A 23,028-nucleotide genomic window follows, 5' to 3' on the forward strand; every position below is an offset into this window, starting at 1 on the left:
CACCACCCAAAATCATGGAGCAGGTCCACCAACAGCAATACCAGATAAACAGTAGTGTTCCATGGAAAAAACAAATTGCTTTATTCAGCAGGATGTAAGTAATAATCATCATAAATGTCAATATATACAAGGCCCATAGGGCAGTCCATGACTCAAATCCGGATGGGGGACACAGTGGTACGTGTGTCCATTAGCTTGCCTGCACAGTCAGACTCCTTTGTCTTCCACGGGGGGGGGGGGCATCATGTTGGGGGGAAGGACCAGGCACCGCAGGGACAGGAGGGGCAAGGGTAGGTGTTGTGGGTGCAGGGACGGACAACTCCAACACAGGGGGTGGGGCAGCGCCAAAGGTGGATTGGAGCACGGCGCTGCACACTACTGCCAGGTCGCCCAGCGTCTCCCCTGCACCCGAAGGAACCACAGGCCCCAAGGAGGGGGGGTCACAGGGATGGGTCTCAGTGCTACCCGGGGAGGGTGTGGACAGGGGGGGGGACTCAACCACCCTGACCGGGGACTCCTTTGAGCGCTTGCGGGGTGGTGTCACTGTGGGGCTCAGGGACAGAGCGGCCATGAAGGTGTCCTTGCTGGATTTGTGGCCAGGAGAGCTGAGGGGAGTGGATTTGGAGGGAGTGGATTTTGGAGAATGCAGACTCCCACTCTGGCTGCGTGTCTTACGTTTGCCCCCCGACCCAGTGGGTGTGCCTACTTCACCCTGTGTGTGCGTGCCAGGAGGTGTGCGCTTGTCCTTCCCTGCTGGTGTGGTGCCTGTGTCTGGTGGGGTGTGTGCATGCTGACGTCTGGGTGTACGTGGGACAGGCATGGGAGTGGGAAGTGTGGATGGGGCATGGGTAGGGGGTGGGACGAAGTGCTGCAGGAGACCCACTGCTGCAGTCAGTGTCGAGTCAATAGACCGCAGCAAGTTGCGTTGGTCAGCCTGCGAGGCTGAAATGCCCTCCAAGTATGCCTCCATGTTGTTGAGCACTCGGCTGTGGCCATGGAGGACATTAAGCATCGCAGCCTGACCAACCTGCAACTGCCGCAGGATGTCCACAGACTCGGCATTGGCGGCAGCAGTGGAGACAGGGGCAGGGGGTGCGGTGCCTGGCAGGAAGGAGACACGTGGTGACCTAGCACGCCAGGAAGGGACACGAGCAAGTGGGAGGCCGGTGATGGCAATGGAGGGGGTGGGGAGAGATGTTGTGCTGCTGTCAGCTGTTGGAGCAGCCTCCGTCCCCTCGGAGAGCTCAGCCTCAGACCCGTCAGCTTCATATTCTGTGATGGCAGTGGACAGGTCCTCCGGCTCACTCCCCTCGGCCTCAGTTCCACTCGATGTGCCAGCTAAGATGTCACTGCTGGCACTGGTGCTCGGTCCCTCCGCACGGTCCGTGCCGGTGTCTCCATCCGTGTCCCCCGACGATGCTGTGGGCAAGGTGAACAAACAGGAATTAATCAGACACCTGTATACATATGTCACATGAGTCAAATCTACATAGGTTACAGTGCATAGCCTGAAAAGAAAGATGAGTAACATCTACAATACAAGGTACATATATAGGCCCTGCAACACACAGTTGGTTCACCCACCATGCCACTGAGAAACTATGGAGAGCATGACACATTTGCAAATGACATGATATGTATTTGGACAGAGGAGCCAGGCTCTGGGGACAATCCAGCACTGCATCTGCACCACACAGCGTTGCCGTAACTAGGGATGAACAGGGACCATCTCCATGAACTTGAGACACATGTTGCAAAGGTAATACTTAAAGACATGCCCAACATGAATGGGTCACTGCACCTTGAGTGTATGTCCAGACAAACATCACACACTGGCCAGACCGAGCAATGAGATATCAGGTGTCGACATGTAGGCCTTGCCCGCACCAACCACCCCCTACATGAGACAATTTGATGAGACACAGGAAGCACTTGCATCTCTTAGTCTGGGAGAAATACACATGGGCTGCCAGAAACCCATATTGGACCCAAAATACCCCATGTGCGCCTGTACAACGATCTCATTTACAAATGGCCATCATCAGATAATTGTAACAAGACACACAGGCACTGGCCACCGTGAGCATGAACGAGGAAAATTAGGTCAGGCTGTACAGTGGACACTTGTAGAACACGTTACGTAAATATACATGGTGCCAGGGGACAATGGCACAGAGCACATCCTATGCTGTAGACACTGAGAGTGTCCACATATTGTGATGACACACATGATACCTAGCAAAATATGCCCCAGGGGACAGTAGTGGCCACAATATTCCATGGTCCTGAATGGTAATGACTGCAACACAGGCCACCATCCCTGCACACTGCGTATCGCACACTCGTGCACATCATGTCACAGGCCACAACATAGGACATGCTTGCTGTAAGGCATTACACTTCAGAGACATACTCCTATGTCTGGACTCAGCATCAGTGCCAATTGACATGGACCCCACAAGTACTGAACTGGACAGGGCAGAGGCAAGGTCCCAAAACCTGTTACACACCACCCCCACACATGATGCTGCAAGCATTGGTCATGTGGATAAACTGCCAGCCCAGATGACCTTGCGAAAGAGTGACTACACACAGACCAGGGAACACATGGCAAGGAGGGGAAGGGAGGAAGGACAGCACCGCTATACTGTGGGTGACAGGACCTGCACCGCACATTTAAACACTGGCAGTGTATCCATGCAACTTCGCACTTACAAATGCTGGTGACACACAACAAACACACATGTACCTACCCCCTTCCTGCTGCTGCTTCTCCCGTAAGCGCCTGTCCATGTCAGGAAAGACCACCGCCAGCACACGCTTGTGGATGTGGGTCAGACGGCGACGCCCATGGTTCTTAGGGCCCACAGGTGAGTCCCCCAGCAGGACCCGTGCGATCCTCCGCGTCCAGCACCGGATATCCTGCCAGAGTTTTCTCACCTGGGCCAGGCGCCGCTTGCGACCATCCGTCCTCCTCATGGCACTGACGGCGTCCCTCCAGATCTGCTCCTTGGCAGAGGCGCCTACCTGTGGGGTTGAAAAAGTGAGACTACATCAATACACCTGCCACATGTCACAGAGACACACATTAGAACAATTTTGCTGGTTTCAACAAGGCATAGTATGCAGCCAAAGCATTGCACCTTTGTCATAGGGACATTTTTCTCTGTGTAAGGGAAAATGCACCACGTGCCATTGAAAGTACACAGGTGGCATGAGGGGTTACGACACAATAAATGATCCAGACTCACACTGTGCACCAGAAGGTACACCAGGATTATGTGCAGCACCTCAAAGCAGTCACATGCCACAGGCCACTGACGCTACCTCAGCAGAGTACACAGAGACACACAGGCACAGGATATTCACCTGCCGTTGCCAAATGCAGCTACAAACCTCACTCTGCACATGTGCCACTAGACTGGGGGGGCTCACAGGTGTGGGGCTGGCTCTGCACGTCAGACACACAGCACTGCTCCCTGTTCACATCAGATGGGCAGGGTATATCCATCCCTCATGCAGCTGGGGTGCTACACTCCACATATGCACCCACCCACATGACAGGGGACTTACACACACACCGATGTCCAAGGTACGAACACATCATGTGGACACTCTCAGCACAGGTACACTGAACAAACACACATCTGTGGGTACAGTCACCTGTCACACTGGGGTGACCACAGAATCACATGAGGACTGTAGAAGCAACATTCCCAGGAGGATTAGACAGGCAGAATGTGGCATGCACCATGCAGTGATTGTTACAGTAAACACAATGCAAGTGAGGACGGCAGACATGCACCACAGCATGCTCCGGCTGGGAGACATTAGGCATTCCCCCCCTGGGACCCACCCTACAGTACAATGCATGTGTGTCACACCTGGACACAATGCCAGAAGTCACAGTCACAAAAAAGGGCCACAGTCTGTGCTAGTGGACTCAGCACTCACCTGAAACCCTGGTCGGCCATACAGCATGGGGTACTGTGGGGGGATGACATCCAGCAATGCCAAATTCTCCTCCAGGGTGAAAGGCTGGGCCCTCTCCACAGACCTTGACATGGTGCCAGGGAATCACGAGCAGCAGCAGTGTTGTGGAATCAAAAGATGTGCAGGCAAGTGCTCTCTCATGGGACCTGGCTGCCTTATATCTGCCTTGCTGGCCTGTTTCATGCACAGGAGTACAGAGTGATTGGTCACTCACATTTGCATCCTATGTTTCCTCCAATCCATTTAAACCTACCCCTGTGAGGGGGTTAGATTTTTTTAGAATTCAGCATGATGTCATTTCAACAACAACTTTGCAACAAAGTAGATTATTTCAAACCGACTTTTGCAGGCCACCTCATTCAACAAATTCAAAGTTTAAACTCGGTCTCCATGGCAACCAGCATGCATCTCTGGCTTCATACTTGTCCCTCATGTGTCCCCTATGTAATTTGGAGATTCACACACAGGTACGGTGCGTTCCGGGGCCCTAGGGCACCCCAAATGCATAGCAACAGGCCGTACAGGCATGTGTACGGTCCGTATCACTATGGGTACGCATACGCGAGCAAACCCATAGGGATACGGACCGTACACACGCGTGTATGCTCACTATCACTATGGGTGTGCTCGCGTATGCGTACCCATAGTGATACGGACCGTACACACGCGTGTACGCTCACTATCACTATGGGTGTGCTCGCGTATGCGTACCCATAGTGATACGGACCGTACACATGCGTGTACGCTCACTATCACTATGGGTGTGCTCGAGTATGCGTACCCATAGTGATACCGACCGTACACACGCGTGTACGCTCACTATCACTATGGGTGTGCTCACGTATGCGTACCCATTGTGATACGGACCGTACACACGCGTGTACGCTCACTATCACTATGGGTTTGCTCGCGTATGCGTACCCATAGTGATACGGACCGTACACACGCGTGTACGCTCACTATCACTATGGGTAGGCCTACGGCAGCACTCCCATAGTGATAGGGAACGTACACACGCCCTCAGAGCGAATGTACGGTGCCTTTCACACATAACAGTGGTGACAGGCAGCACACAGAAAGGAATAGAGCTGACATACTTGTCCATGGATGGACATCAAGGCATTGTCTGTGCAGTACTACATGTGTGGGGCACAGGTGTGAAAGGCTGTGATGTGGCACATTACTCCTGAGTTGTGAAGGCAATAGATGTATGATGAGATGTGTACAGATGTTATGTGTGATGGTGCACTATGTGCCAGACATGCCCTTCACTCCTTTGACATGTGTGCATGTCGTACAGAACACTTGAGATAAGCGTCACTGGCATGGCACAGTCAACAACACACGCAAGTGTCCCCTGATGCCCGCTACAGGGGTTACCACACCTGACATGTGACTACCCACGTTGCACGATGTGACTATGTAATGTATGTGTGGTGTGTTACCATTAGCTTGATGTTGGTGTTCCCTCAAATGCATCTGCAGTTGCTGCAACCAACATGTGTCTGTGTGTAGATGGCCATGGCACATTGTTACGCACACCAGGCCACATGTGGTATCGGATGTAAGGTGTGTATGTATGCATGGGACACGGAGTAGCATAACAAGGACCTGTATGCATACTCTCAATGTATGTGTGATCAGTCATGACATGTACACCTTCATGGCAAGGTGTGTGGGCTGTCCTAGTGTTATGTCATGTGACCTGTGGCTCTAGTGTTCCGCTACCTGTCTCTGCAATCAACATCCTACATCTGCTGATATGTTGATGTATGTCACTCCTGTATTGTGTCTGGCTGTACACTTACACTGGGACACAGCTAGTCCCATGCCATGAGATGTGGAGGTTCACAATCCCCGTGTGTAGCTGGGTCTTGGTAGGAGTGTCACCTGGCAGCCATACGTGTCCAGGGCATGTAGCACATACCTGACTCCGTATGTAGCATATGTGTTTTGACAGATTAACATGTGCTCAGTACATATAAATTGTTGTTGTGGTGCACTCACTCTTCCTTGTCACTTCCAAATTACTGCAGAGCGCCGCCTCTTCCCCGACCAATTCCGGACTTGGCTGACATGCGGGAGAATGACTGTATACGCTGCTACCGCTTCCCCCAACCGTTGATTGAGGAGTTGACGGCAAGGCTGGCACCACACCTGCAACCGCTGCACAGGTATCCTACGGCACTGACACCCAAGCTGAAGGTAATGGCAGCCCTACATTTTTTTGCCACGGGTACCTTTCAATATACCATAGCTCATGTTGGTGGCATGTCCCAGACCATGTTCAGCCGTGTGCTGCATGATTTTTTAGAGGCCATGTTGCTTCACCTGGATGAGTTTATCCATTTCCCAACTCCTGAACAGTTGACTGGTGTCAAGCGTGGATTCTATGCCCTGGGAGGGATGCCCCATGTCATTGGGTCCATAGATGGGACACATGTGGCTTTGGTACCACCACAGGCCCAGGAGGTAGCGTACAGGAATCGCAAGCACTACCACTCCATCAATGCCCTTGTGGTGTGTCTGTCCAACATGGTGATTTCACATGTCTGTGCTCGTTTTCCAGGATCAGCACACGATGCCTACATCATGAGGCGTAGCAGGGTGCCTGAAATGATGACGCAGCTGCGCAACGAACGAGCATGTGTTGTTGGTGGGTACACTCTGTCTGTCCTGTATTTTGCGTAGACTTCCTGCCCGACTGCTTCTCCTGTCCTAATTTTGTCCATGTGGTTTCCATGTAGGGGACGCTGGCTATCCCAACATGCCATGGCTGATCACACCTCTCCGCAACCCCAGCACGCCGGCCCAGCTCCGCTACAACACCGCCCATGGCCGGACAAGGCGAGTGATAGAGAGGACATTTGGCCTCCTGAAGAGCCAATTCAGGTGCCTACACAAGACCGGTGGCGCCCTCCCATATGCCCCGGTGAAGGTCTGCAAAATCTTCATGGTCTGCTGCATGCTGCACAACATGGCAGTTGAGAAAGCTGTGCCACTCATCCTGGATCAAGATGATCAGGACCATCCACCCGTGGAGGACGAAGGGCTTGGCAATGGGGCTAGTGATGTGGAGGATGTGGAGCCGCAAGAGGACATCCAGAGTCGGCTCATACGCGACTTCTTTGCTTAGTGGTGAGTACCAGTGTCTGAGTGTGCACGCATTGGTCCTTGTGTGGCATGTGTTGCAATGTGTGTGTCCATCTGCATGTATGCCACGTGAGTCAGAGGTGTGTGTGGATGTGTCACTCGAGTGATGGTGCCAGTGATGAGTGTATTTCCGCAGTCATAATTGTGACCTAGCATGTTGTCATCCTTATATGTGTCGAGTACATGCACATGCAAGTGGATGAGCTTTTTGTGGCTGACTTCTTGTGTGTCTCTCATCCCCAGGTACTTGCGCATGCCGTCTGCTGGTTGCATTGTTGTGGCACTGCTATTCCTCATGGACACGTTATCGTGTGCTGACTCAGCGTTACACGCACGGACAAGTTTGGAAGTCTCCTTAGGGTAAGGGATGCATCAGGGGTGTATTGGGTGTGGCAGTTGTTTACAATGTGTGCACACTGCCCCTGTTGATGTTTGGTTCCTCTGCAGACATGTCGCATCACCATGGGACACATGACATGTAGCTGGATTCACCTGAATAGATGGTCAGACTTGTTGACAGTCATCTGTAATGGGATAGTGGATTGCGATGAAGGCATCAATGTGTGTGACACTGCCCTCGGACACATACGGTTTGCATTGGCTTGACATGGTGTGGGACTTCCACATCAGAGGATCAATGGTGTATGGCAGCCTCTCCGTGAGCAGCAGGGGGTGTTTATCTGTTACCCGACACTTGTGTGCCAGTTCCATGGATATCAAGCATTTGTGGTGCAGAAGGGGGGTGCCAGTGTTGGACCCACATGTTACTCCACATGACCTGTGTATGTGAACTCCGAGTTGCCTCTGCATTCCGGAATACATGACTAATAAAGGTGTCCCTATGCCTCCAAGGTGCCTCTTCTCAGTCAATGCTGGTGTGTTGCCACGGTGCATACGGCATGTCTGGCATGGTTCTCAGTGACAGTGGCTATGTGTCTATGTGTAGAGTAGCAAGATGCAAGCTGTTTGTCTGGGATTAGACTCTGTATTGTGCATGATGTCCATGACTGTGTGGGTATTGTGACATGTGCCATCCCCATGCATCCAACGTTGGCCAGGCCACCATTCTCTGCATCCACCTGACTCAAGCTTGCAGGACATGGTTCTGCCACCTGTCTACACATACCTGGGTGCCCCCCAGGACACTCCACATGATCCCTGACCTCTGCGCATGACTGTTGCTGTACTCAATATGTCTGTCGGCACGGTTGTGCGGCCACCCCCTTAGCTGGTTGGGCCCATCACGGGTGTGTATGGTGCTCCATGTCTGTCTTGCCTAATACATTGTGACCCATGTGTGTCCTGTGCCAGACTCAGGCCCCAGGGTATGGATGGTTGAAGTCATATGAGAACTCAGGCATGGTTAGACTTTACAAGACACATGTAATGTAATAATGCAAAATGTAGGCATCATCTCTTGATCGTGTAAGTTTTTATTTGTGTTGGGGTACGTGTTGGGGGGGGGGGGGTATGACAAGAGGGGCTTTCCGGGTGTGTGGAATCCAAAGTTCACTGGGGGAGTTCGTATCCTTGCCATTGGAAATCATCAGAGTCCATGCCACAGTGTTTGTCAACATTGGTCAGACAGTGACCAGCAAGTCCATGTGGCAGAGAATGTCATTTGCTGATGTGCTGCTGTTGGGCCAGTGGGCCAGGTGCCAGGCCAGGTGTCCTGGGAGATGGTGCTGTTGCGCCGACCCTCACGGTCTTTTCCGTGGACGACCCGCCCTCCTGCGGGAACCCTCAGAAGCAGGCCGTGACGATGCTTGGGATGCTCCGTCGGATGTATCCTCCTCCTCCTGATCCCTCCCTGTGGGTGGTGATGTTCTTCGCCTGGTGGCACAGGGAGGGTTGCCCATGTTGTTGGCTATCCGACGGAGTGAACGGTTAATTCCCGTGAGCACCGTCACGAGCTCAGCCTGTCTGTCCTCCATCCGTCCTTGGTGTCGCTGTTGACAGGCATGTTGCTCCGCATGTTGCTGGGCCTGCTGGGTCTTGATCTCCTCGAGGGTCCCCTTCATCTCGTTGAGGGTGGACACAACCTGGCTCATGCCCGTGGTGTCCTGCCGGTATGTGTCCAGGATGTTTCTTACATGGGAATATACCGGTTCCGCAGCCAACTGGTCAGGCTCGCGCCTCCGCCATCCTCCACTCCCACCACCCCTGCCCACTTGCGCCTGGCCTGCCCTTGTGGGCACATCGGGTCTCCGGGACCCCTGAGGGGTGGGATTTGCGTTGTCGCCTGCCTCCTCCTGGGTGCCCGGTACACCGTGTCCCTCCTGGTCAGCCTGGCTGCGTTGTGGTGGTGGGGCAGGGATCCTGGGTGTCTCCTGGGATGTGGCAGGAGTGGGGGTGGTGGTTGGCCCAGTTGTACCTGACACAGGTGCTGCAGGTGGTTGGACACCAGAGGGGCCAGGTTGGTCGGGGTCGTCCACAGAGTGGTGAGAGTCGTCACTGCCGGTGGGATCGTCATCCCGCAGAGACAGGTCCTGTGAGTCTTCCCCCCAGTGTTGGGGGGTGATCCACGACGTTGACCTGTGTGTGAGAGAGACAATGTTATTTTTGTTCCATGCAACATCCATGTTTCATTCGTCTCAAAGTTGGCACATTTCCTCTGGGTATTTGGATATGTCTTGCATTCCACTCACAGTGCACTTGTGCATGGGTATGTCCCTTGGCCACAGCTTTTGAGACTTTACCTATGTGTGACACAGTCTTACTTGCTGCGTCAATTGTGACTGCAGTCAGCAGTGGAGTGAGCAGGTGTGGCGAGCCATGCATTGGCGCCTTCCGTGTTGCACTGTACGTGGGCAAATGGAGTTGTTTCACACACTTATATAATGCAGGTAGCTGGAGTTGTGCTCGTGCACAGGTTGACACATGGCCCAGTGTTTTGCCATGGAGAAGAGAGGGGGATTCAGGCACTGGCCACCCTTGCGTACATGCACGCAGTCCACCTGCTGACGAGCAGACATTCCCACACCACCCAAGGCTGAATTGGTCTCCCTGTGTCTCCCTTTCTCACTCCCTCTCTGTCCCCCTCTCCCTTCCTCCCTCCCTGTGTCAGCCTCCTTTCTCTGTCCGTCTCCCTGTGTCTCCCTCCCTCTCTCTACCCCTCTCCCTCCCTCTGTGTGTCACCCTCTGTCACCTCAGCCCAGCTTCCTAGGCACACACTGTTTGCAGATCTTTGAATGGCCCTCGGCTTGTTCATGTGAGTTTGTTTCTGATCTCCAGGCACCCATTGGGTGTAGTGTCTGTGTCTGCGCTGCTGCTGTGGTGGTGTGTGCTGCCACTCTTTCACAGTGTTGGCTGTTCATTAGCTGCTGTCATGTGCAAAAAGTGCCTTCACCCCCATGTCTTCATGCAAGGCGTCCGCCATTTGCAGGCAAGTCTTTCCTGTGTGGGGACACACTGTTTGTCTGGCTGTGACCTAGGCCATATGGGCTGAGGGCATTGTTGTCTGCTTCTGAGTTGCACTATGTGATTTTTGAGGCCAACACTCCCGCCATCTGGGTTACCGTGTCTTGTGTTGGTGTTTTCTGTGGCCTGTGACTTGGCATTGTCTAGCTGGGTGCATGGGGCATGGTGGCGCTAGTGGCATGTGCGTGTTTATGGAGTGTGGTTGAGTCATGCGATAGCTTTGGGGTGGTTGCGTGCATGATTGTGAGTTTGGTTGTGGATGACGTTCCCCCCATGTGAGGTGAGTTGTTTGTGTACTCACCAGGCTCTCGGAGTCCTTCTACTCCCTCCACTCCCACCAGCGGCAGCATGGCCATCACCTTCTCCTCCCAGGGATGGTATTGTACGCGTCTGTGGGGCGGCCCTCCTCCAGTGGTGTTGGCCTGGTTGTGGTCGTCGGTCACTTTGCGGCGGACCGTCCTCCGCAGATCGTACCACCTGGCTTGGCATTCATGCCTGGTCCTTCTGGTGGACCCAACAGCATTCACAGCATCGACAATCGTCTGCCACATGGCTGATTTTTCGGAAATGCTGGTCTGTCTGACCAATGTTCCAAAGAGGTGTGGCTCGACTCTGATGATTTCGTCGACAAGGACCTCCGACTCTCGGCTAGTGAACTTTGGATTCTTGTTAGTGGGCATGGTGAGGGGTGTGGGTGTGGATGGTTGTGGGGGGTGTGGGTGTGGATGGTTGTGGGTGTGTGGGTGTGGTTGTGCAGGTGTGTGTGTGAATGTGATGAGGGGGTGTTTGTGAAGGTGGTTGTGTGAAGGTGTGCAGGTGTAGGGTGTAGTGGAGGTTGTAGTATGGTGCAGTTGTTTCTCTGTGTGGTCTGGCAGCAGTGGGTCTATTGCAAAGGATCATGGTTTGTGTGTGTTGGGCCTTTTTATTGGTCCATTGGTGGGTGTGGCTGTGTTTGAACTTTGGGTGGGTGTGTTATAAGGAGTGGTTGTGTTTTGGGCCTCTGTTTGGGAGTTTGGCAGTTGCAGGTCAGTGAATAGGTTGTATTTGTGCTTGTTGGACATGTTTTGTGACTTTGTGCGATTCAAATGGAGTCTTCTTGTGTTGTTTTGCTTTGTCCTGGTTGTGTACGTGTGTTTTTAGCATCTGTACGGTGCGTACATCGGCCATTTTGTTGTACAGTGCTGTCCTTGTCTCTGGCTTGGTACGACTCGTACATGCGCGATGTTGGGTGAGGGTGCTGGTGTTGGGGCCTGGGGTGCGCTCCGTACTTAGACTGGTGGGGGTACGGTCCGTACATACACTGTTGAGGTGGGGGTGCGCTCCATACATACGCGGGTGGGGGTACAGTCCGTACATACACTGTTGGGGTGGGGGTATGCTCCATACATACGCGGGTGGGGGTACGGTCCGTACATCCACTGTTGGGGTGGGGGTACGCTCCATACATACGCGGGTGGGGGTATGGTCCTTACATACACTGTTGGGGTGGGGGTACGCTCCATACATATGCGGGTGGCGGTACGGTTCGTACATACACTGGTGTACATAAACGGGTGGGGGTACGGTCCGTACATACACTGTTGGGGTGGGGGTACGCTCCATACATACGTGGGTGGGGGTACGGTCCGTACATCCACTGTTGGGGTGGGGGTACGCTCCATACATACGCGGGTGGGGGTACGGTCCGTACATACACTGTTGGGGTGGGGGTACGCTCCATACATACGCGGGTGGGGGTACGGTTTGTACATACACTGGTGTACATACACGGGTGGGGGTACGGTCCGTACATACACTGTTGGGGTGGGGGTACGCTCCATACATACGCGGGTGGGGGTACGGTTCGTACATACACTGGTGTACATACGCGGCTGGGGGTACGGTCCGTACATCCACTGTTGGGGTGGGGGTACGCTCCATACATACACAGGTGGGGGTACGGGCCGTACGTACACGGGTGTATGTACACGGGTGGGTGTACGGTCCGTACGTACGGGGGTGTACATGCACGGGTGGGGGTTCGGCGCGTACATACGAGGGCTGGGGGGGTGGTTCGGCGCGTACATACGGGGGCTGGGGGGGTGTTCGGCACGTATGTGGGCACATGTCTCCATGGTTGCTATGGGAGTTCGGTGCGGACGGTGTTTTTTCCATACGGTTGTAACATCGGACGCACGGGATGGATCGTACTTGCGCGGTCGGACTTCACTTTTCACATTTGTACGGTAAATCGTCCGGGGACGTGTCGGACACATTTTCCGACCCGAGGACGTGTGGGGAATTATTCCCAATGCGATTCGTATGGACTTTTTCCCATGCGAATCGTACTTGGCAGTTTGTACGGTACTTGTACGATTCGTACGGTAAAAAGACCGGATACGAGTCGTACGGGGAAATTTTTTCCAGGATCCGAATCGGCACCTTTGTGTTTGAAAATACCACTTTTAGAAAGTAGGTATTTTCTTGTCTCACCATCCAAACCTGCCTCTGCTAGGTTGTGTATTCCTTGTCTGGAGTTTGAGTGACAGGGGCTGGGGAAATTCCAGGAGACAGGGTGAGTCCGCACAGGGTTGAATAGAGAGATCTCCATGTAGATGGGTGGGAGGAGTTGAGCCTGGGACCTGAATAGGGCTGTGCCTTTCCTCCACAATGCTGGCTCCACTTCCTGTGGTGATCCTGATGTCTCTGCCCTGCACCTTGAAAGGAAAGAAGGAGTCTTGTCAACAAAGTGCTCCAGGACTGACCAGAACTGGTTTGGACTAGGCAAAGGCCTCTCTGCCTTCAGAGAACAAAGACAAACTGGGTATAAATATTGGGACCCAAACCCAGAATGTTGGATCACTTTGGGAAACAAGAAGGAACGTTTGCTGAGGAGAGGAACCAGAGAGACTGAGGAGAGACTATTCCTAAGCAGAAGTGCTGCTTGGGGGATTGGCCTGCAGTGGCTGCCTGACTGCCAAAGAAAGGAGAAATGAACGTTGTCTGTACTTTATTCAACTTGTGAAGGATCTCCAAGGGCTTGAGAAAAGAGTTTTCCTCCTACTGAAGTCTCAGGGACAAGAGACTTCAACCACCAGCTCCCCATGAGTTCTTTGGAAGTGCCTGCAGCTGTATTGCGGCCTTCTGAGGGACTGCGTGTCGCAAGGAGCTGGAAGCGCGACTCACGAAGAAGAAGCGTGTCGCCGCCGCATCACTGAACAAGGGTGTCGCCGCTGTCGCATCGCAGGAAACATCTCGCAACATATAAGAAGCGTGTCGCCGCCGTTGCCGTCGCATCACTGAACAAAGGTGTCGCCACTGCAGCTGTCGCATCGAGCCAAAATGTCTCGCAACACCAGAGAAGCGTGCAGCCGCTGTCGTCGCATCACTGAACAAGGGTGTCGCCGCTGCAGCTGTCGCATCAAGTCTCTCACATCATCAGGAGAAGTGTGTCGCAGGGCCTGTCGCGGCTCAGAAGAATCGCCGCAGGGCCGTCGGGCGTGCACGCATTGTGTCGCATCAAGAAGACGACGCCATCTTGGTTTCATTGCATGGGATCTTCATCGCATCATGGCGTTGCGGGCCGCATCGCCACGGAAGCGCAGTACGAAACCGATGCATCACCGTTCCTGCGTGTAAGGAACAGACGCATCACCTTCCCTGCAACACTTTCGTTGTATGGCATTAAGCATCCAAAGGTACATTGACTCAAAGTGTCGCATTTTAACATCTAAAGAGAACTAAGCTAATTCTACCATTTTAAGTACAGTATTGTGGATTTTTGTCGTTTGTGGTCTTGTGTTAAGTCTATATGAAGAATACTTATTTTTGATATAAAACGTGTGTGGCGTCCATCTGTAGTGTTGTCACTTTGATTACTGTATGTGTTCACAAATGCTTTACACACTGCCTCTGAGATAAGCCTGTCTGCTCGTGCCAAGCTACCAAGGGGGTGAGCAGGGGTTATTTTAGAAGTGTACCCCCTTACCATGACTAGACGCAAGGGTCCCTATTTATCAAAGGTACCTACATCTGCCAACTAGAAACCCCCAAATCTAACACTAAGTATGCCATCACAAAGATGGATGCTACTGAAAATAGTGTCCACCTCACAGTAGCCCACTTTGGGGTGGTACTAGCCGGGAGGTGGTATGCCTACCTGTGAGAAAGTGCCATCTTTCTTGCATGGTATGCCCCCACTTTTTACTGAATTGCTGACTTTACTTTGACTGAGTGTGCCCTGGGCTCCTGCCAATCAGGTGCCCAGGGCCTATGTTCCTTCCCTAAAACCTAAAACCCAAAATGGCAAACCCTGGCCACATGTCAGTCCCTGGTAAATGGTACCCTAGGTACCCAGGGCCTTGTGACCAGGGAAGGCTTCTAAGGGCTGCAGCACTTATTGTGCCACCCTTAGAGGCCCTGTACCCTGACACAAACACACTGCCCTTGCAGGCTGAGTGTCTGGGTACAAGACAAAACAAAGAGTCGACATGGCACACATCCCTCTGTGCCATGCCCACAACCTACACTGCCCTGGCATACATCAGCCACCCCTCTAGCTGGGTGCCCTATGCCAGTGGTGTGTTCACAGGAGCATGAGCTCTGTGCCCCTACAGTACCCGGGTCAATTCCTGGGCACTGTAAGTGCAGTGCTGCCATTTTAGAGTATATGGTGCTGGGATCTCGTCAAACACGAACTCCACAGCACCATAATGGCAACACTGAAGACTGAGAAGTTTGGTATCAAACTTTTCAGCACATTAAACCCGCACTGATGCCAGTGTGGGATTTAATGTACAAAGCACTACAGAGGGCATCATAGAGATGCCCCCTGAAACCGAACCTACAATCCACGTCTGGTCTGAGAGGCTGCCTAGGCTGCCACACAGCAGACATGGTGCTGGACCCCTGGCTGGAGAGCCCCTGCTCTCCTGGGCCTGCAACAATGCACATCCTGGATGAGGTGCTAGGTCTCCTCCCCCAGGATGGGCAGGGGGAAGCTTCAAAGGCATGCCGCCTTTGTGAGCTTCTCCAGGCCATTTGCTGTACCCAGCAACTGGCCCCCACCAGTTCTGACCCCCACTCTGGAGGGAAGACTGGCCAGAAACCCCAAGTAAGGACACAGGATGTGCCAGCCTCTGCCAACCCCACCCCTCAGGTGGGGGAGGCGAGGTGAAGCACATCTCCGGGCTCTCGTCATCTTGAAGATGCGAAGCCCTGCCCAATCAGGACTAGCCTACTGCCCCCCTCCCACAGGAGAGTGGCAGGATAGGGGGTGTACCCACCCCAGGGCAGGGACCCATTGGTCCCTGCCCTTTACATACCTGTAACGCCCATAAATCTAGTATTTAGGAGCACCCTGAGCCTTCCCTCCTCAGATTCCAGATTCCGAAAAAGCAAAGAAGAACAAGAAGAAAGAAGACCTGCTGTGCAGCTGCTAAGAAGAGGAAGACACCAACTGCTTTGGTCCCAGTCCTACCGGCCTGTCGACCCTCGAACCTGCTCCTGCTAAATCCCGGCACCTCCTGTGGCCAGCAACCTCACAAACCCCGGAGGACCTGGCTACCTTGTGACTCTGAGCATCTGGGACTCCCATGAGCAGTGGCTCTGCTCAAAGCAAGTTTCTAACCCCTGGCATCAGCCCGGAACCGCGAACCCTGCACACTCTGCACCCACCAAGCCTGGCCTGTGCTGGAGTGGAAAAAGACCCCAAGGACGTCCCCCAGGCGACTGTGATCCCGAATCCCGCACCCAAGGACCCACCTCGACGCTCCTAACGACGCTTGCAGCCTCAGAGCCAGGGACCTCCCAACCGCGATCAACAGAGGGTAAGATTACCCAACATCAAAAGGCACCCCTGCACCCTGCAGCCCCTTATGCCCGAATCCTGGGTACCTACCTATCCTCCAACTACCCAACTTACCTCTCGAAGTGCTGGTGGCACCGGGAGAATCTTCGTCTCCGAGCTTGCAGCCTTTGTTCGTCCTTGAGCTTTCCCATTGAAATCCATTCAGCGCCCGAAGGCTCCAAAGCACCCTGCACCCAGCCTCCCGAGTGGCCCTGGCAGTGCAACTTCTACTCCTACATACTTCCCCATTTGCCCGGAGCAAGTGACCAGGAGCTCAGCTCCCACAGCCACGTGGCCTGCTAGTCAGCAGCCACCAACCAAGGCCCCCCTGCCTCCCATAGGATAACATTGGGCCTAACTCACTCTGCACCCGGCTGCCCCTGGGCCGCTGAGGGTGTAACAACTGTACCTACCTGACCCTGGGAGACCCCTGAGTCTATGCCCAGAACCTTAACTCTGCCAGTCGAGTACTTACCCAAAAGCCGATAACTCACTTTTCTTCCATAAGGTAACATTGACTGGCTTCTTCTGAAATTTCTTCTAAGTGTGGAGTTTCTAAACTTTAAAATATGCTCCTAAAATCAACCGAGTAACGAATACGGAAATACTCACCTGCAATTAGGAGAGATCCCAATGCTGGATCTTGGTGCCCAGCACTGACCCTGAAGAGTACTTACAACCGTACTTACCACTAACTCAATTTTCTCCCATAGGAAACCATTGACTGCTTTTCTGTAGAATTTCTTCTGTGTCAATTTTTGCAAACTACAAATATTCTTTAAAAATCGTACCAACTGTGAAAACGTAATTACTTACCTGTTTTAGATAGAAGCCCCAGTGCTGAGCCTAGGAGCTTTGCCCTTAAAAAGAACTTTTTCTCATTCGGCAGCGAGTTTTTCTTCCAGACAAAAGGCGTAGCAATGGGTTGTCCTTTTGCTCCAGAATTGGCAGTATTATACATGTCTATGTATGAAGAGAAATTCATTTACAACAACAACCCGTTCAAGCATTTGATAACGTCCTGGCTCCGGTTCATTGACGACATCTTCATGACATGGACTGGAAATCACAACCAATTGATGCAGTTTTTTGACTGGCTTAATCAGAGATCTCCAGACATTAAGTTCAGCATCAATTCATCTTCGCTTAAGATACCTTTTCTAGACGTAGAAGTTTTTCCAACTGAAGGGCACTTAGTCACTACACTCTACACTAAACCGACGGATAGGAACAAGGCCCTTTTATTCTCAAGTAATCACCCTAGAAGCTTAAAAGAAAACTTACCGTATGGACAGTTTTTGAGAATAAGAAGGAATTGCTTTTTCAAAGGTGATTACAACATCCATGCCAACAATCTCGTTGAAAAATTACGAGATGGGGTTATCCCCAAAAATTGGTAAAAACAGCCATGAAGAGAGCGTGGTGGACCCCCTGGGAGTCCCTGCTCATGAAAAAAGAAAAACCTTCTACAGGACGCCAAGTATTTGTGACTACCTTCTGTCCCAATTCCAACCAACTAAAAAAAGTGATCCATCAGAACTGGCATCTCATTCAAAACCTGGATCCATCGTTGGAAACTTCCCCCTTGTTCGCCTTCAAGAGAGAAAGAAATGTGGCTAATCATATAGTCAGGGCAACCTCTAAAAAAGTGTTGGAACCTACACTAAGACAAATGATGGGCTTGACATCCATAAAAGGACACCATAAATGTGGGACTTGCTCGTGCTGCGACCAAACGTTCGGTGGTTCGTTGTTCTCCCATAAAGGGATCCACTGGAAGCATGATACTTTTTCGAACTGTAAAACTAAACATGTGATTTATGGAATAATCTGTCCCTGTTCATTGTTATACATCGGAAAAACCAATCAGGAGGTCCGACAGAGAATAACGCAACACAAGTCCCGAATCAGGAAAAATGTCAAGACTGCACCACTCGTCAATCATTGGCGCAAAAGGATGCATGCGGAAAAAGATCTCCGCTGGACCGTCATTTCTAAAGTGGAACGTGACCCAAGAGGAGGCGATATTGAACTCAAGCTCTCACAACGGGAAGCTATGCTAATCGTTAAATTCGACACTGCTATATCTGGACTCAATGAACTATTGGAAATTTACAGATTATAAAGTCTCTGGCCCGCACCATTTTCCATACTTGCATTAGGACCAGTCCACATGAAACGTGTTTCTTTTCCAATATCTCAACTAGAACCCCCTTCCGTTTCTAACAACTCGGTAATTTTGGGTGTATGTTCTGCCCATTGAAGATCCAGCCTTTGGCAATAGCGAAAAAAAAACCTGCAATTAAACTCTCCAATTAAACCCCTTTTTCCAAGTCACATTGTACCTTTGGAATTACAATACTACATTTCCCAGCACTCCGTTTCTTTCCCAGGATTCCATTTAAACCTAACACAGAAGTGCTGGTTCTCAAGCACTCGCTACAGGCTCTGGACGAAGAAACGCGTTCTCCACCACGAATCAGGTAATTGGCGTCAGAATAATACACTGGTCATTGTCCTCGTGGTCTGTTAGGTGTATTATGCACGCTAGCAGTCTGTATTGAAGCCCCTTTATTTTGTTCCCAGATTCATCGACTCAGGCTAATCATATCCCCTCCGTCAGTTGAGAGACCGCCAGTGGCGTAAGGGCGCAGCTTAAAGTTTGCAAGGTATTCTATTCCTTCCTCACGCCGGCACGTTGTAGTGACATGAAGGTTGAGTCCTTCCCTTCCACTCAAACTAAAGATCCTTTTCTCATTTCTAGCGCGGACCGTTCCACTCCCAGTAGATCATGTGAGATGATCTGAATAACCATTGACAGTGTTGACCGCTTGTGTTCTATCTGGGATTCATCCATCAGTAAGTTTTGAAACGCTCATTCCTTACTCTACGGCTTTTCTTTTCTTTAACACAGTCACTGTAATGCTCCTTTTTCCGTCTATTTCTTTTCGTTTTATTCATCTTTGAACATTGAAAAGGCACTTTCCACTGCACTGCCACTTTGGTAAGTCTTGTCAAATTAAAGGCGGCGAGTAACGTTGCTTGCATTCACAGGTTTTTTAGATTGAAGTTCAGCCTCAAATTTTCTTCTCTCCTTTTCTTTTCTTTTTAGTGTTGTGGTCCTGAAGAGAACCCCACCAGCCAAATAAAATGGGGTTCGAAACGCGTAGACCTTCTTTTCCGTTTATTCCAAACATTGGTGTAATCAGTCCGTTTTGGTGCATATTTAGAATTCTCTTGTTTATTCTACCAAATGATTGTCTAGTGAACAGATTCTGCTGCACATTTAAACGGTCTTGCTTTTCATTTTTTCCTTGTTTGGATAGTCCTTTGGTTGTTTCAAACCTCAGTTAATTGTAACCAAAGGCACATTGTGTTGAACGTGTGTTTGTCTTGTAGAATGAGGAGTGGCGCTTGAATGAGTGTATAAATTTATGTATCTGCCATATTGGCAGTTTAGCTCTAATGTTTATTGTGTTGCACTGTGTGTTACAATTGTTGTATTTCTCTTCTACGATCTATTGATTTGCGTCAAATAGCAATCAGCATTGGCATTTTCTCTTGTTTTTCACGTTTATAGGCTCAGCCTTGCTGATCAGAGCCACACCCATTTTTGTTCCGAGCCTAGGAGCCCAGCACTGGATTACAAAAGTAACGAGAACATACTTTACCCGTAACTTGAATTTTCTCCCACAGGAAACCATTGACTGTTTTTCTATGAAATTTCTTCTAAGTGTCGATTTTGCAAACTTATAAATATTCCTTAAAAATCACCTGTATAACAAATGCAGTTTCTCAACTGCTTACAGGTGGTACACTAGTGCTGGATCCAGAATCCAACACTGACCTAGAAAAAGTACCCATAACCCCACTTACCTGCTAAGTGAATTTCCTTCCGTAGGATAACATTGGTAATTTGATCAGAAAAAGTTTCTAAGTGTTAACTTTTATAATAGAAAAATATTGTTTAAAAATCACAACAGTAACTTAACCGAATTTACTCACTTGTTTCCAAGAACTGTCCCCGGACTGAATCTAGGATCCAGTCCTGGAGTTAGAAAAGTAATCCTGAAAGTAATCAAGTGCACATAACTTAAAATTCCCATTGAGCTCAATGTATTATTGTGTTTGTAATTGTGTTGCCTATTGCAACAACCTGTAACTATTCCCTACAAAAGTCAATTGCATATTGCAAAAGTATTTAAAGCATCTCATTCTGAGAAAGTATATTTTGATACCTATTGTTGGTTCTAAAATAAAACAACCATATATATTTTATATAAACCATTGGCCTGGAGTTCAGTTCTTGAGTGTGTGAGACCATTTGCTGACTGAGTGTGCACAACAAATGCTTTACACTATCCTCTGATTCTGCCTTACTGCTCGACCAAGCTACCACTTTAGAGAGTAAGGTTATATCTAACTTTAACCTCTGCCAAACCTCTGGGGACTGTGGACTCTGTACACACTGTACCTATTTGGGAACAGTATATACAGAGCCACTTTCTCACATACCCGACTAGCTAATTTTCCTGCCTTTCCAGGTGCCACGGGGTCCTGTACAGAGTGGCAGCTTCATCTCCTGTGAGGGGAGCAAGATTTGCATTCCAAAGGTGGGAGCTCTTTAAATCCTGCCGACCCAAGGAGGCTAATCAGCAGGCTATCCTGTGGGAGGGGGGTGTTACACTCTTTCCGGACAGGCTTTTTGTTTCGGTCTCCTTGGAGCAAAGGCTCTCACCCTAGGAGGTCAGAACAGCGTCTCGAGCGGCAGGCTGGAAGAAACCAGTCAGCATGTACAGCAGGGGCTAGTAGGTTTTCATGGAGCACCTTTAAGGTGCCCTCTGAGTGCATGTATAGGTAAATCTGACACTTGCATCAGTGTAGGTTTACCAATACAAGATGTTTGATACCAAACATACCTATTTTCAGTGACGCTATCATGTAGCTGGAGAACTCATTTTCACAAGTGTCCAGCACAAGTTTTAAAATGGCTTCCCTGTCCACTTACACTGGCAGTAATAGGACTGACCAGCACAGGGGCATATCTTGTCATGCAGGTATGCCCTCAGATGTAATATTCGAGTTAACAAGTGGGGAGTGATTCACTTCTGGAAGTCCAGAGGTTGGAATCAATATACTTATCGGGAAAAAAACAGAGTACCCCTGACACCATAGATTAATATTTTACTTATAGTATTTGTGAATATATACAATACAAAATATTTCCATGCCTTAGACAAAAAACCATATACACTGTTTACAAAACAAACAGCTATATGACTCGGGACTTTAACACAATACTACATACATAAACAAAAACAATCCTGTTTACAATATTTTTTTCAGAAATTGTTTTCAACGAATGTCAAGCCGGACATACGTAAGTCCTACTGATTAACAATTCTAATTGGGACTAATATCTCTATTTTGCCCTCAATTAAATCTACTAGGCAGGTCATAGAGAGGTCAGAGATTTGTTTCACAGAGTCGTTTCCAGAGCTGCAGTTTATCAGCTCAAGTGCGCCTATTGTTGAACACACTTATTATGTACAGTTGCTCTGAGCCTCTCTGTAGAGAGATCCAATGCATTTCGACCTTCAAATGGTTGGACCAGATAGATGGTTTTGAGTGAAGGTCTTCATCAGGGCGTGACTTTAAATGTGTAGGACGTTAAATGCCTTATCCAATTAGCATCATGAGATACAGTATCTCTCCTGGGATCTTGTGTGTTGGTCGTTCATGTATGTAGTTTACTCTTCTCAATGTGCTGATTTGTTGGTCTTATCAACTTCGTATCTTCAGTTGGAGCCGGACCGCATGAATGCTGATGGTTGTCTCCTCTCCTCGGTCTCCGAAATCACCCGTCTTACTGCTTCCACATTTTCGTACTGTGCTTCAAATACCGGAAGTCAATGTCCTAATCTCTCCCTGCCTGACTTCCTATCCTGGAAATCGACAGCATTCCTCTTGTACATCTTCATCGGGGGCTGATTTCTTTAAAGTTTCAGCGGATTCTGCATGTGTGTGACGGGGTTCCTTCATATGGTTGTATTCTCCTCTCCTCAGCCTTCGAAGTCACTCGTCTTGCCGCTTCCGCGTTCTCGCAGATGTAGTATTCAGCATCCTGCCTTAGGGCTGACAGGACTGCTGTAGGGGTGACTTACAAATATTACATGCAGTGTTTACTGCAACAAAAACCCAGTTTCCCACAGATACCTTTTGTTTCAAGTGGTTACTTTTGTAAAGAATAGCTTAACTAAATTAATTTTCCTGGAGCGGGTCAACTGTGAAAGCTGCATCTCAACTCTCAGTGGAGGATGGTATTCTCATGACAGGAAAGAAACTTAACAACAAAAAGAACAAGGACGGAAACTCTTAATGATGTCCACAAGGGTTACATTGGGCAGTCACGTACTAAACACATAGCCTAGAAAGTGTTCTGGAGGATAGGCATGAATTGGGAAGTTGAGGACTGCGTGAACAAGTGTGTCATCTAGAAAAGCTGTGAGAAGGGACAAAGTATTAAATCCACCCTGCAACCCGCTGGATAGGTTAGCATTGAGATGGTTGGATCTTTCAATTTTCTGCCTGCTCATTCTTGTTCTGACTTAGTCCCAGTCAACAAGTATTCTAAA

General features: G+C 50.2%; 1 long non-coding RNA gene across 1 annotated transcript in view; it reads right to left on the bottom strand.

Annotated features, from left to right (window-relative positions):
* Positions 1 to 2,891: 2,891 nt before the first annotated feature.
* Positions 2,892 to 23,028, bottom strand: part of LOC146871258 (uncharacterized) — a 224,987-nt gene continuing 204,850 nt past the window's right edge. The window contains exon 3 of the long non-coding RNA XR_014959533.1: positions 2,892 to 3,027. This is a non-coding gene — a long non-coding RNA (uncharacterized LOC146871258). The remainder of the gene's footprint in view (positions 3,028 to 23,028) is intronic.

The sequence above is a fragment of the Triturus cristatus genome, chromosome 1_1 (assembly GCF_964204655.1).
Source record: "Triturus cristatus chromosome 1_1, aTriCri1.1, whole genome shotgun sequence".
Taxonomy (NCBI): domain Eukaryota; kingdom Metazoa; phylum Chordata; class Amphibia; order Caudata; family Salamandridae; genus Triturus; species Triturus cristatus.